General features: G+C 46.1%; 1 protein-coding gene across 39 annotated transcripts in view; it reads left to right on the top strand.

Moving 5' to 3' along the window:
• The window catches only part of CACNA1C (calcium voltage-gated channel subunit alpha1 C), a 732,665-nt gene that overhangs the window by 562,780 nt on the left and 148,967 nt on the right, over positions 1-20,918 (top strand). The gene's annotated exons all lie outside the window — the stretch shown is intronic.

The raw sequence follows: 20,918 nt of genomic DNA on the forward strand, positions 1-20,918 counted from the left end.
TCTTGTTCAAGCAAAAATCAATAACAAAAACAAAAACAAATAAGTTAACTGAGATAAAAAACTATCCATCTCATGGGGCGAGTCGTACCCATCTGGCTCAGTCGGTAGAGCACATAACTCTTGATCTAAGGGTCATGAGGTTCAAGCCCCATGCTGGGCATTGAACCTACTTAAAATAAAATATGTTTCATCTTTAAAAAAAAAAAAAACCATTTGGAATGGTTTAAAAGACAGTCTTGCTTAAAAGAAAACATGAATTATATGACCTATCAGAGTTTCTTTCAGTTCAGGGACCATTTTGGACTTGATTAAAAGAGAATGCCACCAGAATGGTACAGGAACAGGGTGTTCTAACTCACTGACCATCCACTCTCCTTTCTTGGCAAACCCCATGAAGGCTGTGATATGGTTTTCCTATGATGATGCAGGATTGTGCAGGGCTGCAGGGCCATCCCTTCCAAGCCTTCAACAATCCCAGAAACCTTGGCATGGTGGGGGCCCAGAAGAATAATCTCTGGCCAGGGACAGCCTCACAGTGAGGAGTTCATATGTGGTGTTTTCGAAGAAGTCTTTTCACCTACCTGAAGCCACAAAATCCTTTGACCAATGGATCTGCCCACTCAGGCTCGCCCAGGGTAGGTGCCCTGATTTTATTTTAATTTGGGGCTTTGCAAACAGCCCCTGGGAGCTGGAAGTAACTCAGCAAAAGGATCAAAGGGGAGATGAATCACCCTAAATTTCCCTTTGATCCATTTCCTCCGAAAATCAGTGCTCGGCCCCCAAACAGAGCAACCCACAGTACAGTTGCCCTTGGCTCCCAACACCCACCCCTCCCTTACTTCCACATAAGCACTGGGAGATTAAAAATCCCATGTCACATCAAGATATATTACCTGTCAGACGGCTGGTAGTGAAGGAGAAGGAGTGACAACTCCTGCCTCTGTCATTTCTTGCTGTGGTAGAAAATTATCATCTGGTGATGGAGGGAGATCAGACACAGACTACATTTCCATCTTCAGGGCACGTGGCATGGGAGGCCAGTGCAAGGGGGACAGACTCTGAGATTGCTGGCCTTACAGTAGCAGAAGAGTTTGGAGGAGACCTCCAAAATGACCTCTGCCATTCAGAATATCAAGACGAAAAAACACAGGCAGGGTCTTAAGGGGACTTACAGCCTAGTAAAGGAGACAGATGGACAAGTAGGTCATAGCAATGAGTTGAAGGAATGGACAAGGTAATAGAGAAATAATGGAGGCAAAGGAGTGGTGTTTGGAAGGGGATGGATGGGGCTTTCTACCCAGGGAATGATTCTGAACAGGTGCAGTGTCAGTCAGGGTGGGCTAATCATTGTTATAAGCAACCTCCAAATAGAGTCTGGCACCTGACACAGTGAAGGTTACTTCTCGCTCCACGGTTCAGTGTGGGTTTGGTGTTGGTAGGAGGGGAAGTTCGTCGCCATACAGACTTTGGGAACCAGGTCTTCTTGCTCACAGTTCTACCAGCCTCTGGGCCTCAGAGGCCTCCATGGGTCCTCTACATCAGGCCAGCAGCAGAGGGAAAGGAGAGGGAGTGTGATGACCAGACATAGGAGTGTGGGCATGGCTCCCATCCTCACCTCATTGACCAGAATAGTTCTTAGCTCCAACTAGCTTCTGGGGGCTAGAAAACCTAGCCTAGCTAAGTGCTGGGGTAGAGGGGCGGGAAGGGGGAAGAACAACTGGGGTTGGGTGAACACAGGGCAGAGGCTGTGCCCTCCCAAAGACTGGGGACAGTTCAGGAGGCCAAAAGGGTAAAGAAGGGCATTGTAAGCTGAGGGAGCCATATATATCAAGGATAGAGGCAATAACTGGAGGCAGGAGGAGGAGGAGGAAGGAAAAAAATGTTACTTTAGGGTGCATGGGGAGAAACCAAAGACTGAGCCAAGAAGGTAGACAGCTCTGGTCCCAGAGGGCTTCAGATATAGACCTTATCCTGTGAATAAAGAAGAATCACCCAAGAGACTTAAGCAGAGGTCACTGTGGAAAGGCCATTCCGACCTTGATGGGAACCAATGGTTGGAGGTTAGGGAGAAGCTGGAAGCAGGGAGATCAGTCATTTCAGGGGTCAATATGGCTGAAATGAGGTTCAAAGAAGGAGAATGGTTTTCAAAGATGGCTTTCCACCAGTCACCTGCATCCACTAGGCCAGTCCTGGGGGCTGGCTGACCAAGAAGCCTTTGGAAAATATTCCCTGTGCTTTTCCAGAAGCAGGGATGGTGGAGGGGTTACAGCAGTGACCTGTCCCCTGAAGGACTCCCCCCTGGGAGCTGGTTTGTCTTGTCTGGGAGCTCTGTCAGCCCTTGGCCCTGCTTTCCAGTCCTGTTTCTATCCATGACTAAACACACCAACAAACAGTGTCTTTCCCCTGACAGGTGCCATATGTAGAATTCAAGTGACTCTACCCCATTTAATCCCTGCCCTTATGATTAAGTGGCTTATGGAAAAAAAAAAAAAAAAAGGTTGAGTTACAACCCCAAATATAGGACTTTGATAGCTCCATCCTTCAGGATTACTTCATCAAATGGAAATGCACATGCCTCTGGTGATAACTACAGTGTTTCCAGAAGAGATTTATGCTCCCATATAATAGGAAAGATTTCGTCCTCTTAAATAACTATAGTACCTGCTGTAAGTGCCGGACTATTAATCATTGTGATCACTTTGCGTTTAAGCCTTGTGGTTAGTGGGACGGGACTGGAGCCTGGTCAACAGAGAATCACCCTAAGGGAGCTGCTCAGTAGAAAGGTGGTCCCTTGGGAAGATGGATGGAACTCTTAAAGCCAGAAGGCAACATGTCAGCGCTAGGCTGGGCTGCAGGCAGTGGGGAAAGGGAAAGCTGGAACAGGGAAGACTGGGCCAGTTAAGTATTATTCCTGCCTCCATCTGGTCTGCTAGAACAAATTCCTATAGACTGCCTGGCTTCAACAAGAGACATTTACTTCTCATAGTTCTGGAGGTTAGAAGTCCAAGATCAGAGTGCCAGCATGGTCAAGTTCTTGGAGGGTCCTCTTCCTGTTTATAAAGGGCTATCTTCTTGCTGTGTCCTCATGTGGTAAAAAGAGCACAAGACATCTCCCTGACCCCTTCTTTTGAGGCCACTAATCCCCATCTTAAAGGCTCTCTACTCATGATCTAATGACTTCCCAAAGGCCCACCTCCAATACCATCACACTGGGATTAGAGTTTCAACATACAGATATGGGGCAACACAAACATTCAGTCCATTGCAGTGACCTTTCTGTGTCCCTATACTAGACCCTGGATTCCTTCTCAAGTCAAGTGGATGGCTCCAGCACAATCAGAAAATTACAGAATCCTAAAGCCCCAGGGCACACAGGGGCATCCCCAGTCACTGAGTCTCTCTCCCCTAGCCTCTGGGCAGAACCACACAGCGTCCTGTCACGCCTTACATACCTATTAAGTGTCCTGGGGGCTAAAAGAAGCATCTAGATTATTTCTATAGGGCCCTATCTCCTCTAAGACTGGCTTGTTTTCTGAAGACAGCAAAGGGCAGATTTCCTCCCCACTCGTGGTGTTCACAAACTTACTTTCAAAGATGCGTGCAGGTTTCAACACTCCCAGGGCAGACCACAGAATGTGCTCAAGGGTAACATAGTGGGAACTGGGCAAAGGCCTCCCAGAATAGAACAAGCAGTGTTGTTCATTTCCAAGCACCTGATTTCAATCCTAAACTTGGACTTCACTGGAAAGTCCAAACTTTCCTCCTCCTGCCCCCAGTTTGGATCCTCCAGCAGGACCCACAGGAACCATGACACTCAGCACCAACCCTCCTCAAAGGGGAAGTTGAGCAAGAAAACTGTGTTTGCCCAGAAGACCTGATTCCCAAAATATAGCTCATGAATGAATGGTCTCTGCAAAGGTCACCGAGGAAGACCAGAGAGAGAGTCGAATATCCTATTCCAGGTGATATCTCCAGATGGCCTAGGAAGGGAAAAAAAAAAAAGAAGGAAGAGAAAGAAAGATTTAGCCATTTATTTAGATTCATACAAATACATACTCCTGGCAACAGAGACTTAATTCATATTAGTTCACCAGACTGACCAAAACTACCCCCAGCAAAGATCTGCAAGGGTGATTCACTAAGACAGAACTTTGATGAAAGTAAGTTAAAGTTTGTCCTTTCCAAAAATACACATTTGAATTTTGACAAGTTTCTTTGGTGTTAATTTGCCTTATTTTTATTTTTTACAAAAAGATATGGGTATGAAGATATTTTTTAAATGTCTAGACAAAAAAAAAAGTCTTTGATGCTCCCTAAATCATGCTCTAAAAATCATTTGCCAACATAAAGCTGGTTTTGCATAACCTAACCCATGCACAGGACTTCACAGCAGCTCATACTCGGGAACACAAACAGTCCAAGATTAGAGGTCAAGAGAAAATATAAACACGGGCTCAAAGCTGTTAAAGAATTATTACAACGGCCCTGAAACTTGTCTGTGCTTTGGTTGGGTGTGACATAATAGATCTGTTCTCAATGACTTACTGATGAGGTGGAAAGCCTTAATTATATGCTTGACAGGCTGGCTTTAAGGGGAAAAACCTTTGTTTACCTTACCAATTCCAAGCTTCAAATCAGCCTGTCCAACCGTTATATCTCATTTCAATGACTCATGAGATATGATAATGGTATCTCATATCAGGCCAGTTATTATGTTAACAAAATTCTCTGAAAATAGCAACACAGACATATAGATACAGACATACACACACACACACACACACACACACACACACCCCATACACATGAGCAAGAAAAAAATTGAGGACCCCTTTCTTGTCAGAAATACTCAGAGTTGAAGTCTCGTTATATTTATTATTACTTGCTTTGGTAAGCTGATATGACTTGAAGGTTGGTGTGATGTTGCCGTGCCCAGCAGAGGCAGAGAAAAAGATCGCCCCTATCACGTGAAAAGTAAAGCAAATGGTAGAGGGTCCTAGGCCCCTCGACCTGCAGCCTGCTCTGCCATTCCGCAGGGACTATGAAAGTTGCAATGGTCATTTGCCAACAACCAGACAAAGGGCCTTGGTTTTCACCAGGAAGATCCCAAGCCTTAGTAAAAATTATAGAACTTCTTCTTGAGCCTCTCAGATGGTATATGATCATTTTTCATCACTTATAATTTCCATGATCGCATTAATCTATGCGGTTCCCAATCAAGGGAGAGTTGAGGGTACACACAATGTGAGATGAATGGTCCTCATGATCACATTAATCTATGCGGTCCCCAATTAAGGGAGAGTTGAGGGTACACAGAATGTGAGATGAATGGCCCTCCCCTTTCTCTCCTAAAAGGATAATAGTTTTGGGTGGGGACAGTCCCATGTGTTGCAGTGGCCCAGAGGAGCCTGGAAAAAAACAGGCCACCCAAGCTTCTGGGCCCCACTCAGTACCAACTGGCAGTCGTTCTCAGTCTCCTCATTGGTAAAACAAGGTTTGGGGCCAGACAGCCCTGGGGCCAGACACCCCTTCCAGATCTCTGTTTTGTTTCTATAGTTCTAAGGTGACATACATTTGCTTTAGTCCTAGGAATCTGAACCAAATCTAGATCTTTCCAGACCATCATACCTCAGTCAATTCTAGAAACCTGCAGTTCCCAGACTCCCAGAATTGGCACTGGGTCTCCTGCAGGACTCCCCAACCCCTGAAAGCCAGCCTGTTCTTCCAAAGACCCTCCTGGTATCTGCATGCTTTCTGCCCTCCCTACCTGGAAAGTCCATCTCCACCATCTGTCTTTGGAACTGCGTTGTCCCCATTCCCACCTTTCTCCCCTCCTGTAACCCTCCCCACTCCTCATGCCCAGCACACCTACTCCAGGCCTGCACGATATAGCACGTCTATTTATTTGTCCATTTTCTACCATCTCCTGGGTGGCGTACCTTGTAGGGCGAGAATTTTGTATTCTCAGCACTACTAGCACAAGGTCAATGAATCTCCATTCGAAAGGGGGTGGGGATGGGGGGAGAAAAGTGGGGTTGGCCTGAATGTCTGGTGCTCTGCCATTTAGAGCAGATGACTGGGGTCTGCCCTGTCACTGTGTCAGAGCTAAAGCCAGGAAGAGCCAGATCTGATACAGCAGAGGATATATAATGAATGAGACATACAAATTACTGCTTTGTCTTCCATTTCTTGTCTGCCAACATTTCTTTCTAACTTCTGCGAGAGGATGGGATCATTCCATAGGGTTTTTCTTCAGGCTCTCACCTCTTCTCCCCTTTTTTCTTCAAATCCATGCAAAGAAGTATCAGAAATATCCTTATTCTATTTCTCTCTCCACGAGGCCGGCTAGCCGGTGGTCAGGAAATGGTTAAGAGAGTACCAAGAATAAATGCTTAACTGCTTCTTTAGGATAGGAAAGCTGAATATGTTTAAGGCTTGAAAAGGTCAACTCTCTTCCAAGGGGGCAGAGGTTTGATTTCATCCATTATGTGGTCTTTGGCATAATGCTCGTTTCATTCACTGGATGCGATGGAGATTTATGGAGTAAATGTTATCACAAGCTGAGACTTAATGAGATCTCAACTGTATCTCCTGGATGTAGTGGAAAGCAACCATTTTGGTAATAAATAGAGAACAGCATCTAATTTGTAAATTCCCCTTTCCGTTTCTAAGTTTAATCAGATCAGTGAAACTGAAGGGAATTGTTGATGACCCAAAATTATTTTCCATGCCTCAGTCTGGCCAGGAAGCATTGCTCCTAACGGAAATGGCATGTTGCTCTGGCAATGGAAGGGGATGACATTTGTCATTAGACTAACCCAATTGTTGCATATTAAAAAATATGTTTAGACCAAAATCTACTTAAAACCAAACTGGAACTGGGGCTCCATAGCCTGTTACTAGTGTCACTGGTTCATAGAAGCAAAAATTCTTTCCAAATAAACTACAGAGATCTGTAGCCAGGGCCACTCTAAAAGGGCCCAGGACACTGTGACTTCATTTTGACCCAACTGAGACATCCAGAGTAAGACTAAAAGGGCCACCATGGTGTCCAAGCTGTGGTCGCAAATAACCTTTCCTGGCATGGCAGACAGCAAATTAGGAGACCAGAACACAGTCTCTGGCAGGTTCAGGGTTTCACATAGGGTTTAAAAAAAGAATTAAAGGAGCACAAAAAGGAGGTAAATGCAGCTATCTTCTTTCCAGTTGTGCTTAGTTTTTCACAATGAATGGTGGGTAAAGATTTTGATAGATTGTCTTCTCTTCTCAAGAGCTATAAGCATTTCCAGGGCAGGGCCCAAGGCATGGAGGAGTCACTGTTAGCACACAGTAGGAACCTTATGAATATTTCATGAAAGGACTGACAACAGTGATGAAGACACTGGGGTTGGGGGGTGGGGGTTGATGGCCCCAAAGGGAGAGCCGTTAACTGCAGCCGGCCTTAGGGTTTGGCCCTGGGAGTACATATGTCATCACCAATAAGTGTTCAGACTCCAGGTGACCTTTTAGATGCAAAACAAGTGATCTTGAGATTCTTCTGTTTAGCCTGCATTTTGCTTTTCCATTCCCTAAGAAATATATACGGCATCCAGACATGCTACACACAGAGTATTATTACTGAAAATTATGAACAACAGCTACCACTTCTCAAGCACATCCTTTAGCTCGTAGTATCTTTAATCCTCACTTAAGCCTCTGAGATTGGTAATATTATCTCTCTTTTCAGATGAAAAAGATGAGGTTCAGATAATTTGCCCAAGACCAGGCAGCCAACAGGAGGCTTAGCCAGGGGTCATGCCCAGGGCTGTCTGACTCTAATGGCAAGCCTCTTTCTCTTTTGTCGGCAAGAAAGATCAAGCACAAAGAACAAGGTAGCCCCTAAAATACCTAGTGATAGGAAGGGGAAATCTAGGGGCAGGAAGACCCTGGAAAGCAGTGAGGAGACCTTGTTCTTAGCCTCAGCTCTCATACGAATAGCTCTGGGACCTCTTCCTCCTCTGGGTCTCAGTTTCCTAGGATACAAAAGTAATACTCCATCTCCAGTTTTCTATAAATCCTTGAGCATTCTGATCCCTTAAAGATCCCTCTGGCACTGTCTTTTTCTTTGAGTCCTATATTCCAGAAGTGATGGCTGGCTGGGCTGGGGAGAGAATGTCCTCATTTTGCAGACCCTGGCTCCCTCCCTCTTGGTTGGGCAGCAGCAGCTCCAAGACAGAAGCCTCCCTCCGGCATCCAGCAGCTACTCCATGGCCCACACTCTCCTGCTCTGTGCCCAGGACCAATATCCTGATAACTGTCTTGCCTTGAAAGCATCGAACAGTAGAATTTCAGCACTGGAAAGTGTCACAGAAGCTCATTCCCGTGCCCCTGGTGTCCCCGTCTCTGTCCCGGAGAAACTCATCTATAGCATCTATACAAGACAGAGCCTCACCCCACTTTCTCGAACACTCTGTGGGAGGAAAACCCCATCCCTCTTTGTGCACCTCTAGTTTTATAAAAATTATTCCTTCTCCTGAGCTGACACCTGCGGCTGTTTCCTTTCCACACACTGGTCTGAGGTGTCAGGGGTGTGACAAGCCCCTCCCAACGGCACTGTTAATTATCCTCCCTCAGCTAATTCCTCACACTAATTGCTTCTCTCTCTCTGCTCTCCCTCCGGCCTTTAGGGGCGTGCTTCAGACATCCTTGCCCACCTCTTCTCATTGGTCCTCCCAGTAACCAATGAGGGAAGCACAGAGCTCTTCAGACTATGTGTCCTCCCCAGACACTGAGTCAGGGCTAAGGAGGACCCTGGAATGCGGGGCTTCTGGCTCTGGCACAGACGGTTTCTGCAACATGTCTCTGCCTGCGTCTCTCTTTTCCCCACCCTCATGCAGCCTGACCTCTGTGCTTGGTACCTCTGATCTGTAAGGAGGCTCACTCCCCTACAGTCTTGTTAGAATAAAAAATGGGTTACTGTCTCCTTTCTGCTTTCCCCAAATAGGGCAAATACCCTAGCTTCACTCCTTTGCAGCTAACCATCAGATCAGGTGCACTCTCACAACGCAAGTGACAAAACCCAATAGAGTTGCATGAGTCTGCCTGAGGTCCTCGTGTCCCCACTGTACAAACCTACCAACACCTGTTGATTATGCAGGCCACACACGCAGCCCTGCCCTTCCTTACTTGAAAAGCCTGTTCCTTACCCCACCTACCGTGATGGAGACTCCATCTGAAAACCAGAACTTCTGTGTCCTTCTTTCTAGGTTTCCTGGGCCACTGAGCCCACAGCACGAAGCCTCATAGAATGAGTCCCAGGTGAACCCAAGGTCTTGCCTCCCATCTAAAACCATTTACCAGAGCATTAGCATTCCCACTTCCAGCCCGCGCCTCCAGGCCTTTTGCTTGTTGAAGACAGTTGTCCCAGTTCTCTAGGTTTCAAAAACACTTTCTCTCTTCTAAAGGAAGAACAATCAGCCTCTCCAGCAAGCCCAGCTCTCCTGAGAAATTACAGAAGAGTTCTAAGATTAGGGAAAAGAGGGAGGAGGGATGAAAGGTGAATAATACCTTTGATTCAGATTAAATTTGGAGGGGAAGAGTCTAGAGGGAGAGGCTATGGACTAGAATAATAAAGCAACATTGTCCGGCATTACCACCCCCAGCTCTCCTTGCACAGTTGGCTCAGGGTTGATTCTCCTTCTCTGCCTGGTTCAGGGTCACCTTGCTGCTGTTGGCGTGAGCACCCTACCCCGCAGCAGCTAGTCTTGGCCCTTCTCCAGTATAGCCCAAGAGAGAGAAAGGAAACTTTAATCGGTGGCTGACTGTGGGTGTTCCAGTCCCCGCCCTGATGAAACGGAAGGAAGGAAACAGTGGCGACCTTGACCCCAACCCAGAGATGCCCGTCCACACTCTGAGCATCGTGGAAGAACAGCGAGTGACCGCTTGCAGGTGGGCTTCCCACCTCCGGCCCAAATGGAGTCCTGCTCCCCGCCCTGCGCACTTCCCATCTGGTTTCCCAGGGAAACCAGCATCACGCCACAGAAGGGGCCTGGCCTTCTGAGGGCTGCGGAGGAAAGAAAAGGACAGGAATGTAAAGCAGAAAAGAGCGGGTGAGTCAGTGAGGTGCGGCTCTTCCTTCCATGCATGAGCCAGATAGACAAAGGCACCGCTGGCCGGGGGAGCAGCAGCAAGCTGACAACTGACCAAACCTGTCTCCTCACCCCAGCTCTGGGCCTGCACAGCCTCAGTCTCCTCACCTAGAAATCACGAAGGAAGATGCCTTCCCTGGCTGTCTCCCTGGGTGGTTGTGAGAATTAAAATGGCATCATTTCCTGAGAGTGACACCAAACAGAGCTGCACTCCTTCTAGCGAGCAGAGAAAGAACTAAGAGCACTGAACTACCTGCTACAAACAGTGTCTATTTGCGGGGGAAGAAGGCTGTGATTCCGTGGGGTTCAGGAAGGCATTAGGACTTGAAGGTAAAGAGGGTCTTGAGCCCATGGAGGAGGAACAGGGACACAGATGTAGGTGGGTGCGTGGTGACTGGCCAGCCTCAAACAGTGGCATCAAGCCAAGCTTGCCCACAGCAGAGGTGGAGAGGAGAGCTGAATGCCTGGCCCCGAGCATCCGTTGGCTGGAGGTGGAATGGGGCTTCGGGTGGGGGAGCAAAACCAAATCACAGGGGCCTCAGGAGGCAGGCTGAGGGTCCTCTGTGGTGCAACACAGTGTTGTGACACTGGGAAACATGCCAAGGGAAGGCTGTCCCAGCAGAAGAGAGAATCGGGTAAGGGCTCCAGGAACCCCTTCTGTCTGGGCCCCGCCCAACCCCCCACAAACAGGCCACAACATGGGGATGCATCAGTCCGAGCACCGTTGTTGTAAAGCTCAGTTGTGTTTCCTCCGCAGAAGAAACCTTAGGAAGCTCCTCTCAAACCCCCAGCAAAGGCTTGAAAACCCCTAATAATGACTACTTCTAGACTGCCAAGGCAGCCAGGCCATTTCAGACACATTTCTTATGTTAGGGCAAACTCTTCACCCCTCCAGCTATTTCTTGATAACTTTTCCTTGTAGAACTACTCTAAGCAGGCAGTATTTTGCCCCTGTAAGCAAACACTCCAAATATTTGAGGAGGGTGATGAGGCCTCTTTATTAAAAAAAAAAAAAAAAAAAAAAAAGATTTTATTTATTTGGGAGATAGCAAGCTAGAGAGAGAGAAAGAGAGAACCATAAGCAGGAGGAGGGGCAGAGGGAAAAACTGACTCCCCGCAGAGCAGCCGGATGCGGGGCTCCATCCCAGGACTCTGGGATCATGACCCAAGCTGAAGGCTGTTGCTTAACTGACTGAGCCACCCAGGCGCCCCATGATGAGACCTCTTAACCTACCTTATCTAGATTAAACCTTTCCAAGTTTGTGCCTAGAACATGGCATACCACCCTTCACCATCCTATAAGATCTCTGTCCCAGAAATCCACCTCTGTCTGCTGCCCGCACCACCCCCCCGCCCCCGAACAGGATCCTTAGCTCCGAATCCCAGTCTAACAGGATCTGACTGAGGCAGAGGAGGGGAGCACCACTTCCCTGGGTCTTTGCTCTGGGTGGGGCTCTAGGATCGTGTGAAGTGACACTGCAGAGGGACCTCTCCATGACAGATGTGGGCCATTAAAGTAGCAAGACGGACCCCAGAATGCATCGTCACCCCAGCAAGAAGGAGGAAAGTAACAAGTGCAAGCCCCCCGCAGGAAGAGCGGGAAGATTAATTAAAGGAAAGGACTTGCCACAGAAGGGGGCGAGCTGATTGGTATTCTGACAGCTGCCCATAAACTCACCGATTAAATGACAGGGCTGACGAGACACCATGCAGTTAGGAGCTAAAGTGACTCACTTTACATAAATGCTGCGAATGGAAGCAGCCTCTTAATTTAAGGCAACTGTTTACTTGCGCAATGGAGGGGAAGGCAAGGCTAAGACCCTTCCACAGAGAGAGTGCTCCTCACTCAAGGCAGATCCTGCTCTGTGGGTACCCGCAACTTTTGAGATTCTGCTGGGCCCCTGGAGGGCTCCTTGCAAGAAATCTGACCTGGGTCAAAATTGCCTCGAGTAGCAGAAAGCAGAGAAGGGAAGACAGAGCCTGAGGGAGAAGAGAACATGAGAGTGAATTGTAAGCTCTCTACAGTCTTTGTAAACAGCAGAGAACAGGGTGCCAAGTACAAAACTCACCAACAGTGAAACTTCTGAACTCCAGACAAGGGGAGAGCTCAGCTGTGATGTGCCAGCGTGAACTTTGATCCTCTCCATGGTGCGTGTGAATGGCAAGTGAGAAAGGCGGCAGCACTGCATGGTGGAAAGAGGACTGTCTCTCTACTGCCAACTAGCCTTGTGACCCTGGGCACATTACTGACCTTCTCTGGACCTTAATATTCCCATCTGCAAAATGAAAGCCACCCCTTCTAACTGTACAATGCAGATATTACACAGATCTCCCCTTGCAGTGCAGAAACTGAACCACAAAGGAGTGAAGTCCCACGTCCAATGTCACAGAGCTCCAAGTGGCAGAGACCGGAGACAGACTCAGGCCACTGGGCTCCAGAGCCCAGGCTCCTAACCATGCTGCTCTGCGTCCTGCCTCCCCCTCTTAGCATGGAAGAGCTGGCAGGGAGGCCCTAGGCAGAATTATGAAATAAGTGGTTCCCCCCCCAGAACCTCCACCTGTATTTTCTGCTTCTCTTCTCCTCTCAGTGATCCAGGCACATCCGCAGGGCTCTCTAGTCCTCTCTTATGACTAGGAAAGGACTTTATAAATTCATGCAATATACATAACGGCTAAGAGGGGTGACTTAGCATAGCATACCATAGTTCAAAGGCTGGATCTTATTAGCTGCTTGCTTTGAATAAGTGACTTAATTCTCTAAGCCTCGACTTCCTGATCTATAATATGGAACACATAATGGGGACAAACAATCCCTTGTAGGATGGTTGAGGCTTGAATCAGCGTATATAAAGTGCATGGAGGAAGAGCCATTATACAGTAAGTAATCAAAAAACAATTATTCAGTACTATTAGTATTAAGATAGGAATGGCTGATACTACTATTACACATCCAAGAGTATTTGCCCTCTGAGGGCAAAAGACCCTAAATGAAGGAATGACCGGTAGACATCCCCGGACTGGGTTGAAGAGGGATGGAGGATGCAAGTCGCTTTCCATTCCTGTTATATCATACCACATGGGCGACCAGTAACTGCTAAACCAGCCTTTGGGAACTAGAATAATGTCCTTCTTTCAGCCTAAAATCAGTTTGCGCCCTAAAAGAACTGAGCTTCCAAAGGTATCCTACACAGAAAGACCACCATCATCCATGTCCAGAAGATTCCGTTTCCACCCCAGTGGCTGGGCTGAGCTCTGTTTGCCTGGGGGATGTCCTGGCTCTCTTGTGTGATGGGATGTCCTGTTTCCCCCATCGTCCCAAGGGTCTGAGAATGTTCCACGCTGCCCCGCCGTCCCTGGGAAGGTGCAGCAGGGTGGGGGAGGAAGGAGGGCCAAAAGCCAAAGTTCGGATTTGTCTTACGAGGCTGAACTTCCTTCCCCTGCCTCCTCCAGCCACCGGCCACCGGCCACCTCCCCCTACCCATTCTGATGGCCCAACTCAGTGGCGCCACAATTGTGGACAGAAATTTTCTGCTTGGGAACACTGGATGTTTATGGCCTGCTGAGAGTACAACGACCCTGGTTTTCTTCTTTGGATTATGGCTGCAGATCAAGGGCAGGCATTTATGCCTCCTCCCAGTTTATAGCAGTAATAATAATTATTACGATGGCACATCGTACTTATATTGTACCTTTTTAATAAGGCCACTTTGTTTGGCTTCTTAATATTTAATCCTGTTTTATATTTACTTTCTGATGGCTTAACATCAACCAGGTTTTAATTGCTTATGTGGAGGAAGCCTTGCTGGGCCCAGGCTGGCAGGAAGCTTATGAGAAGGCTCTGAAGGCTGTGGCAACATTCACTGTGACCTTTCAACCCAGACAGGCCACCATGGCTGGGCTCCATTTTGCTTTAGCTTCTCACCACTCTCTCCTTTTCTACGGTTTACTTTTCTCCTCTCCTTCTCCTTCTCCCTCTCTTTCCCATCACCTGATTTAATTTATTAATGTAAGAGATGAGGAAGATGAGACCCCCAATCATCATGTGATTTGTACAGGGTCTGGACCTATTTCATGGCAAGGCCAAGGAAAGGATCATCTTTAGCATTTCCTAGACTCACAGTAGTAGGGGGATTCCTAAGACTCTGAGCTGGATAAAGGCATATAAAGGCTCCTTCATCTGTCAGCCTGAGACTATATTTGGCCATGTGTTTGATGTATCAAACTGTAGAAAAGTAGTAAGAAATAACTTTCTAAATTGTTGGGTTTTGGGGCTTGTGTGTTTTTTGTTTGTTTGGTTGGTTGGTTTGGTTTGGTTTGGTTTTTTGTTTATTTGGCAAGAGAAAATGAAATGAAATGAAACATAGCATAGTTTCTCTCAAGAGAGTGTCCTGGGGCCATAACCACAACCAGAATGTCCAGTTCTGTTCTGCCACGGGGCTAAAGCTGTGCCCGCTGAAACATCTTACATCACTAATTCTTATCAACTAGTTCTTCTGTATTTGAGCAAAATTATTCCAGAAGTTGCCTGATGTAGCCAGGAAAGTCCTGGAGCAAGGCCAGCCATTCGTGCCATTTACAAGCTTTCACTCTGGGGGCAACTAAGTTCCACTCGTGGAGACTACCCTTTCACTTGACAGGGGGGATACATGTGTCATATTATCTGACATAAAATATAAAGCAGATGATTGAAAGAGAGGTTACTAAAAGAGGCAGGAAGTTTTCAGGAAGTCAACAAGGGATAATGCAGAACCCTCTGGATAGCACCTGTGGGCCTGCTGGAAGGACCTGAAGGGACAAAGTGAAGAAGCAGTTTCCAGAAATCAGAGAGGGTGGTCATGCGGAGAGGGCCACGTGATCAGGCCTATGGTCTTCAGCAGCAAGAGGCAGCCAATGTGTACGGGCCCTGCAGACAGTGCCAGGGAAGTAAATACCCCTGATTCACTTTCCTTGGGCCTCATAGACGTCCTGCCAGCACTTCCCATTGGTCAACACAGCGCAAAGCCCTAGTGTAGAAGTTGTTGATGTAGTTTACATATGTCAATCTCCTGGAGTACAGGGCATAGCAGAAAGGGATGGGGGACGCCTCTGAAGGGTGAACCCTCAGGTTGTCCAGCATGTAGGAGTGTCCTTAAAATTCCCTAAAGATAGAAAGTATTGTTATTATAGTTCCAAATCTCATATCACTAGGATCTGAAAGGAAGTCCAGAGAATTCTAATATAAAGACTCTGGCCTTGAGAAAATGATAATTTCATTAGGGAGATAATCTAATACTCATACAGAAAACTATAAGAAAAGCAGATTAAAATTAGTTGGTAATATTAGCAAATTCTTGTATCACTTACCACGTACAAAGTTTTTATAAATATTATTTCACTTAATCTTTACTAGAACCTCATGAGCTAGATAGTATCATTAACCACTTTTTACATAGAAGGAAACCTGAAGAAGGTTAAATAACCCACCCGTTTCATGGCTAGGAGAGGTTGGAACTAAAACTTAAATCCACATTCGAATTTTAAACCCTCACGGATCCCAATGTTCCAAGAGCTCAGAAGAGGGGATCCTATGGCAGTGGGTGGGCCTGAAATGCTCCACAGATGAGAACTGGGCCTCCAGGAATGGATGAAATTTGACTAGTGCAGGAGTCAGCACACTTCTTCTCTGAAGGGTCAGTTGGTTGTTATTTTCAGCTTTGCGGCTACACAGAGCCTCCGTTGCAATCACTCAACTCAGCTACTATGGTGTGAAAGTAGCCATGGACAAAACAGAAGCGAAGGGCTTGGTTGCGTTCCAGCAAAATTTTTTTTACAAAACAAGTAGCAGTTTGGATTTGGCCCAAGGGCTATTGTTCCTTGACCCCTGGAATACATGAAGGGGAGGTGGACAGGGTACAATACATGACATCATAGCTACAAAAGCCCAGAGTTTCAAATAAAGATGGCACATTCCAGGGACAAAGAGGAGGGCAGCCCAACTTGGGTGGAGAATTTCTGCAGGGAGTAACGGGAAATGAGGATGAATCAGTAGTGTCTTAGTCAGCCAGGGCTGCTTTAACAAAGCATTCCACATGGACAAGGTACCTTAAACAACAGAAAGTTATTGTCTCATAGTTTGGGAAGCCAGAAGTCCAAGAGCAAGGTGTCACCAGGCTTGGTTCCTTCTGAGAGTCATGAGGGAGGGACCAGCTCCGAGTTTCTCTCCGTGGCTTGTAGATGGTCGTCTTTTCTCTGTGTCTTCACATTGTCTTCTCTGTATGTGTGTCCACATCTTCTTCTGATCAGCATACCAGCAAATTGCTTTAGAACCTGCCCTCATTATCTCATTTTCATTTAATTACTTCTTTAAAGACCCTTTCTCCAAATACAGCTATACTCTGAGGTACAGGGGCTAGGACTTGACATGAATTTCTGAGGGGCACTCCCAGCCATCACACATAGCATGGAGCCAGATTACAGGGAGTTTTTGAGTCCAGATTAGAGTCGGGGAGAGGGGGGAATTAGTAATCCTTTTGCATGTTAGTCATAACTCGATTAGTACTTTGAGAAAATGAATACTAATTATATAATTCATATACAAAAAAGATAATAAAATGGGCAGTTGCCAATTAAATGGCAAAATAAATTGTTCAGTTCATCCAAGAGCACATGGAAGCCGAACAAATGGCAGCCTGGCAATCTGCAGACCCAGGATTCAGCCCATTGGCTCCATATGGGTCTCCACAGCACTGGGGAAGTTCAGGTTGAATAAAAATTCCCCTCAGTTCCTTGGGCTTCAACATTCCCACCACACCTAGGATGTCTGGCCCTGATGTGCCAACCATCTCCCAATGAAAGGAGATAAAAGACTGACAACAGTGATGCCTGGGTGGCTCAGTTGGTTAAGCAGCTGCCTTCAGCTCAGGTCATGATCCCAGCATCCTGGGATCGAGTCCCGCTGATCGGACTCCTTGCTCGGCGTGGATCCTGCTTCTTCCTCTGCCTCTGCTGCCACTTTGCCTGCCTGTGCTCGCTTGCTCTCTCTCTCTCTGGCAAAAAATAAATAAAATCTTTTTTAAAAAAATTTTTTTAATAAAATAAAATTAAAAGAAAGATTGACAACAGTTGATAACTTCTCTGACTTGGGTAATGAGGCTGACAGCTAACTTCCTGAATGATGACCAGGCATTTCTCTTAGCACATCTCAAGAGAGGCCAGCCATTCCTGCTGAGAGTCTCCACAGAATATGGCAAAGGCCCATCCGTGGGACAGTGTCAGAGCCATTTGGGCGACCAAAGATTTCAGAACTAGGTAGATTTCTCCATCTCACCCAGGTCTGTTCCTCGTTCCCTCACATGGAGTTTGCTCTAGTGTCATTAGGTCATTGTGATGAATAAAAATATCTGAGACAGACAGCTTCAAGAAACAAGGCCAGATGTTTTATGTGCAGATGCTTCTCCATGCATCTCCCCCCAGCCTAGGGAGAGGAAGGAAGGAGGGGAAGGAGGGAGAAGGAAAAAGAAAGTAAAGGAAGGGATACCTGAAAAGATTTTGCTTACTGTTTCCTTTATGGATTGGTTGCTAAGTAACCTTAGTGACTTTCTTTTTCTTTATCAACACTAACATTGCTCTTACTCTCAAATCTTGGTCAGAGCCCCTTCTGAAGTCATTTTTTATGCACATGGTTGAGTATGGCCATCTTTGGGGATACATATTACATCACGGTAGCTAAATGAGATCTCCTGTTTTTTTATGGCAAACGTGAGTGCTGATACACTGGGACAACCCAGAGCAGATTCACCACGTGTACAGAAGCTGTGTACGGAACTGACTGGAGACATTAGTTTTACAGAGAACTTCTCAGTTGACCACAGCTTTGGAAGGGCTGGCTAGCTGATCTGTGCAGTCATGTTTTCAAAGCACTATCTGGTGTTTAGAAGGTTTGTAAACCCACATGCACCAGGCACTCCCAATCTTCACCATGGCTTAGACCTAGTGCTCCTTCCCCAGCATGATTCGTATGATTTCCAGCCATGTAGGAAATGGCTTATTAAAATCCCCCCAGTATCCACCCAACTGTTCTCCAAGCAGGTCAGGGGAGACATTGGTTGTTGTGAAACAAGATCTGTGCATCTCCCTTGAGACGTAGAAATCATCTACCAGCCACCATTCAAGCAAGAGTTGTCACCAAGAGAAATATTCTGGGGAGAGAAGACATTAATTCAAAATACAGTTAGTTGTTGGTGAGATGGCGTCATCACAACTCATTGTAGCAGTTGTGATATGACTAAAAATGTATTTATGTTATCTACCACCTGCAACAGCAGCTGTTAATTACTCTTCCAGGAAAATCTCATTTTCTTTGGAAATCTTCTCAGCAGAAGTCAAGGAACAGGACAGCCCAGAGACCCAGATTGGATGCATAGCACCAGCCAACAATGCAGTTGGAAAGTCAGAAAACTAGCTTCCCTTTTAACATTCTTTCTCAGTAATATCCTTCCTAAATCATTCAAGAATCACACTTCATTCCATAGAAGGCATATTGTTGTGACAGTGTGCAAATGAGCACACATCAAGTTTCACTTCATAAGCATCAAGAGGGGTGCCTTTAGAGGAGAGGCCCCCGTGGGCACCTGGGTTCTTTGCTCTCTTTCTGCCTTAATTTCCAGGCAGTTCATCTCTGAGTGGCCACAGGAAGAGGCGGAGTCTCCAGCTCATCCACCAAATAAGTATCCAGCATTTATAATTCTTAGTTTCCAACAGTTTGGGCACTCAGACTCCAAGAAGGAATGCAAGTCCATCTCCCTAGGGCAATTGATCCCTTAAAGAATCACCTATGATCCTGCCATCTAATCCCTTAGTAAAATAGGAACACAAAACTACATTTTCACCAATCTATATTCCCTTAGGTATTTGGGGGATAAATATCACAAATAGGCACTAATATATTAATGTACTGCTCCCTCCAGGTGAGAGATTTTCAATTCAGCAAGATACCTTCAGATATATGACTTGACCCAAAAGAGCAGATCTAGCAAAAACAACTGCACACTCGTAAGGGAGATTTTTTACATGCTCTTCAAATCACTTTCCACACCAGTAGCTTCCAACTTTGCCCACATAAAAGACCAGCCCTGGTCAAATTCAGTCATACACTGACTGACCATGTTTTTTTATCAAGCTCTTTCTATTGTTTTCAAAGTTATCATGCAGTTATTTCTGAAATCAAACAGTATGGGGCAATATTGATGCCAAGGCCAGAAGCTGAATAATGGCTTCTCTATAATAGGTCATGGTGTTCTGGGCTTTCCATCACTGGCCAGTGCTCTTGTTCCCCCAGACAACAGTGAAGAGACAGAAACTTGATAACTGGCGGCCTCATGTTGACCCCTGTACACCTCCAAACAAAAGACCACTCACTATGAGATACCTACTTCAGCAATGGTTATCATTGTATGTTGAGACATATCTCAAATTGGAAGGCAAATTGGAACCAAGCCATTCATTTCAGCTCCTGACCCTCAGTGCTTTTCTCATATGGGATTTTTGAGAAGTGTCTGCTTATCCCAAGCTTTGTATTTTAAAGATGTGTGGTTGGGACATGACCCTTTACCCAGGTTAAAAATAAGACTGATCCTTTTTTTCATGAACTGGTCTTCAGAATTCTCACTAGCAAACAGCATTCAGGGATGCTCACTGAAGGTGATCAGAGTTCCAAGGGAAGTGGATAAAATAAAGAAGCACTTAAAAACTTGAACTGACCTTCCTTTCATGCCCTTTCCTGGGACTGATGGGGCCACCTACCCATTCACCACCAGGACACACGCTTGCTTTCCTGAGTGGTAGCAGATTTCCCAACTCATTAATAAGTTGTGACTAAGCCTCACTCACCATTTACCCCCAGCACCCTCCGTACAGGCCTGGCAGAGATGAAGTTCATGTTAGTTTTGTCAAACAGAGCAGGAAAATTCTCTTTCTCTGGTATGAGTTAAAGCATTTGACGTCCAGAACTCAAAGTCTATTTGCAGAATACAGAGCTCCCCCTCTTCCATTTGTGGTAACCAGTGTCTTTACAATCTCCCTAGCACCCTCTTCTTCAACTATAGCCCAGAGCCAAAAGAATCTTATAGAATTCTTCTCCCTTTTACACCAAACTCCTCAAAAGACTACCCATAGACAAGAAACTGAGCAACTACTTTACCTATTTAAACTGATTAAAAGCAGATACATAATAGGGTTTGGATATGATTAGACCTGAAGCCCTTGGTGGGTCATTACTGAGTGGGACTGAATAGTTGAAGTGGACAAAGGGGCAAAAAGATCCATGGGCTGTTTTTCATTAGCTAGTGGCACGATCAGAGTGTAAGTGCTGAGGGAGGGGTAGATCCACTACCAATGGGGAAGAGGTCAAGTCACCTGGCCATTGGGTAGAAGTGAAGGTGTAGCACCAATGCTAGTCTGATTTTAACAGTTACCTTACTGGAGGCTGTAGGAGCCTGTAGGCGGGGATGAGTGGTGACCTCTCCCACTAACTAGATAGACCAATGTAGACTGATACTTCTGCTGGAGTAACTCCTTCTCAAGGTCCATCATTTGTTTTGTGTCATTAATTCATGTGATTTGGGATTTTGGTTCCACTTTGTTATATTTTCTTATGTGTTTTGATTTATTGCTTTTTATAATTTTCTTAGTTTATGTTCAAAGATGAAAATGGATGTTCTATGTGAAAGCTGAGTTCCTTGTTTCTTTCTTTTGCCCGTGGCTGACTGCATGCTCTCTATTGATGTCTTGTTCCTGGTTCTTGACACTGACCAT

The sequence above is a fragment of the Mustela erminea genome, chromosome 6 (assembly GCF_009829155.1).
Source record: "Mustela erminea isolate mMusErm1 chromosome 6, mMusErm1.Pri, whole genome shotgun sequence".
Lineage (NCBI taxonomy): Eukaryota > Metazoa > Chordata > Mammalia > Carnivora > Mustelidae > Mustela > Mustela erminea.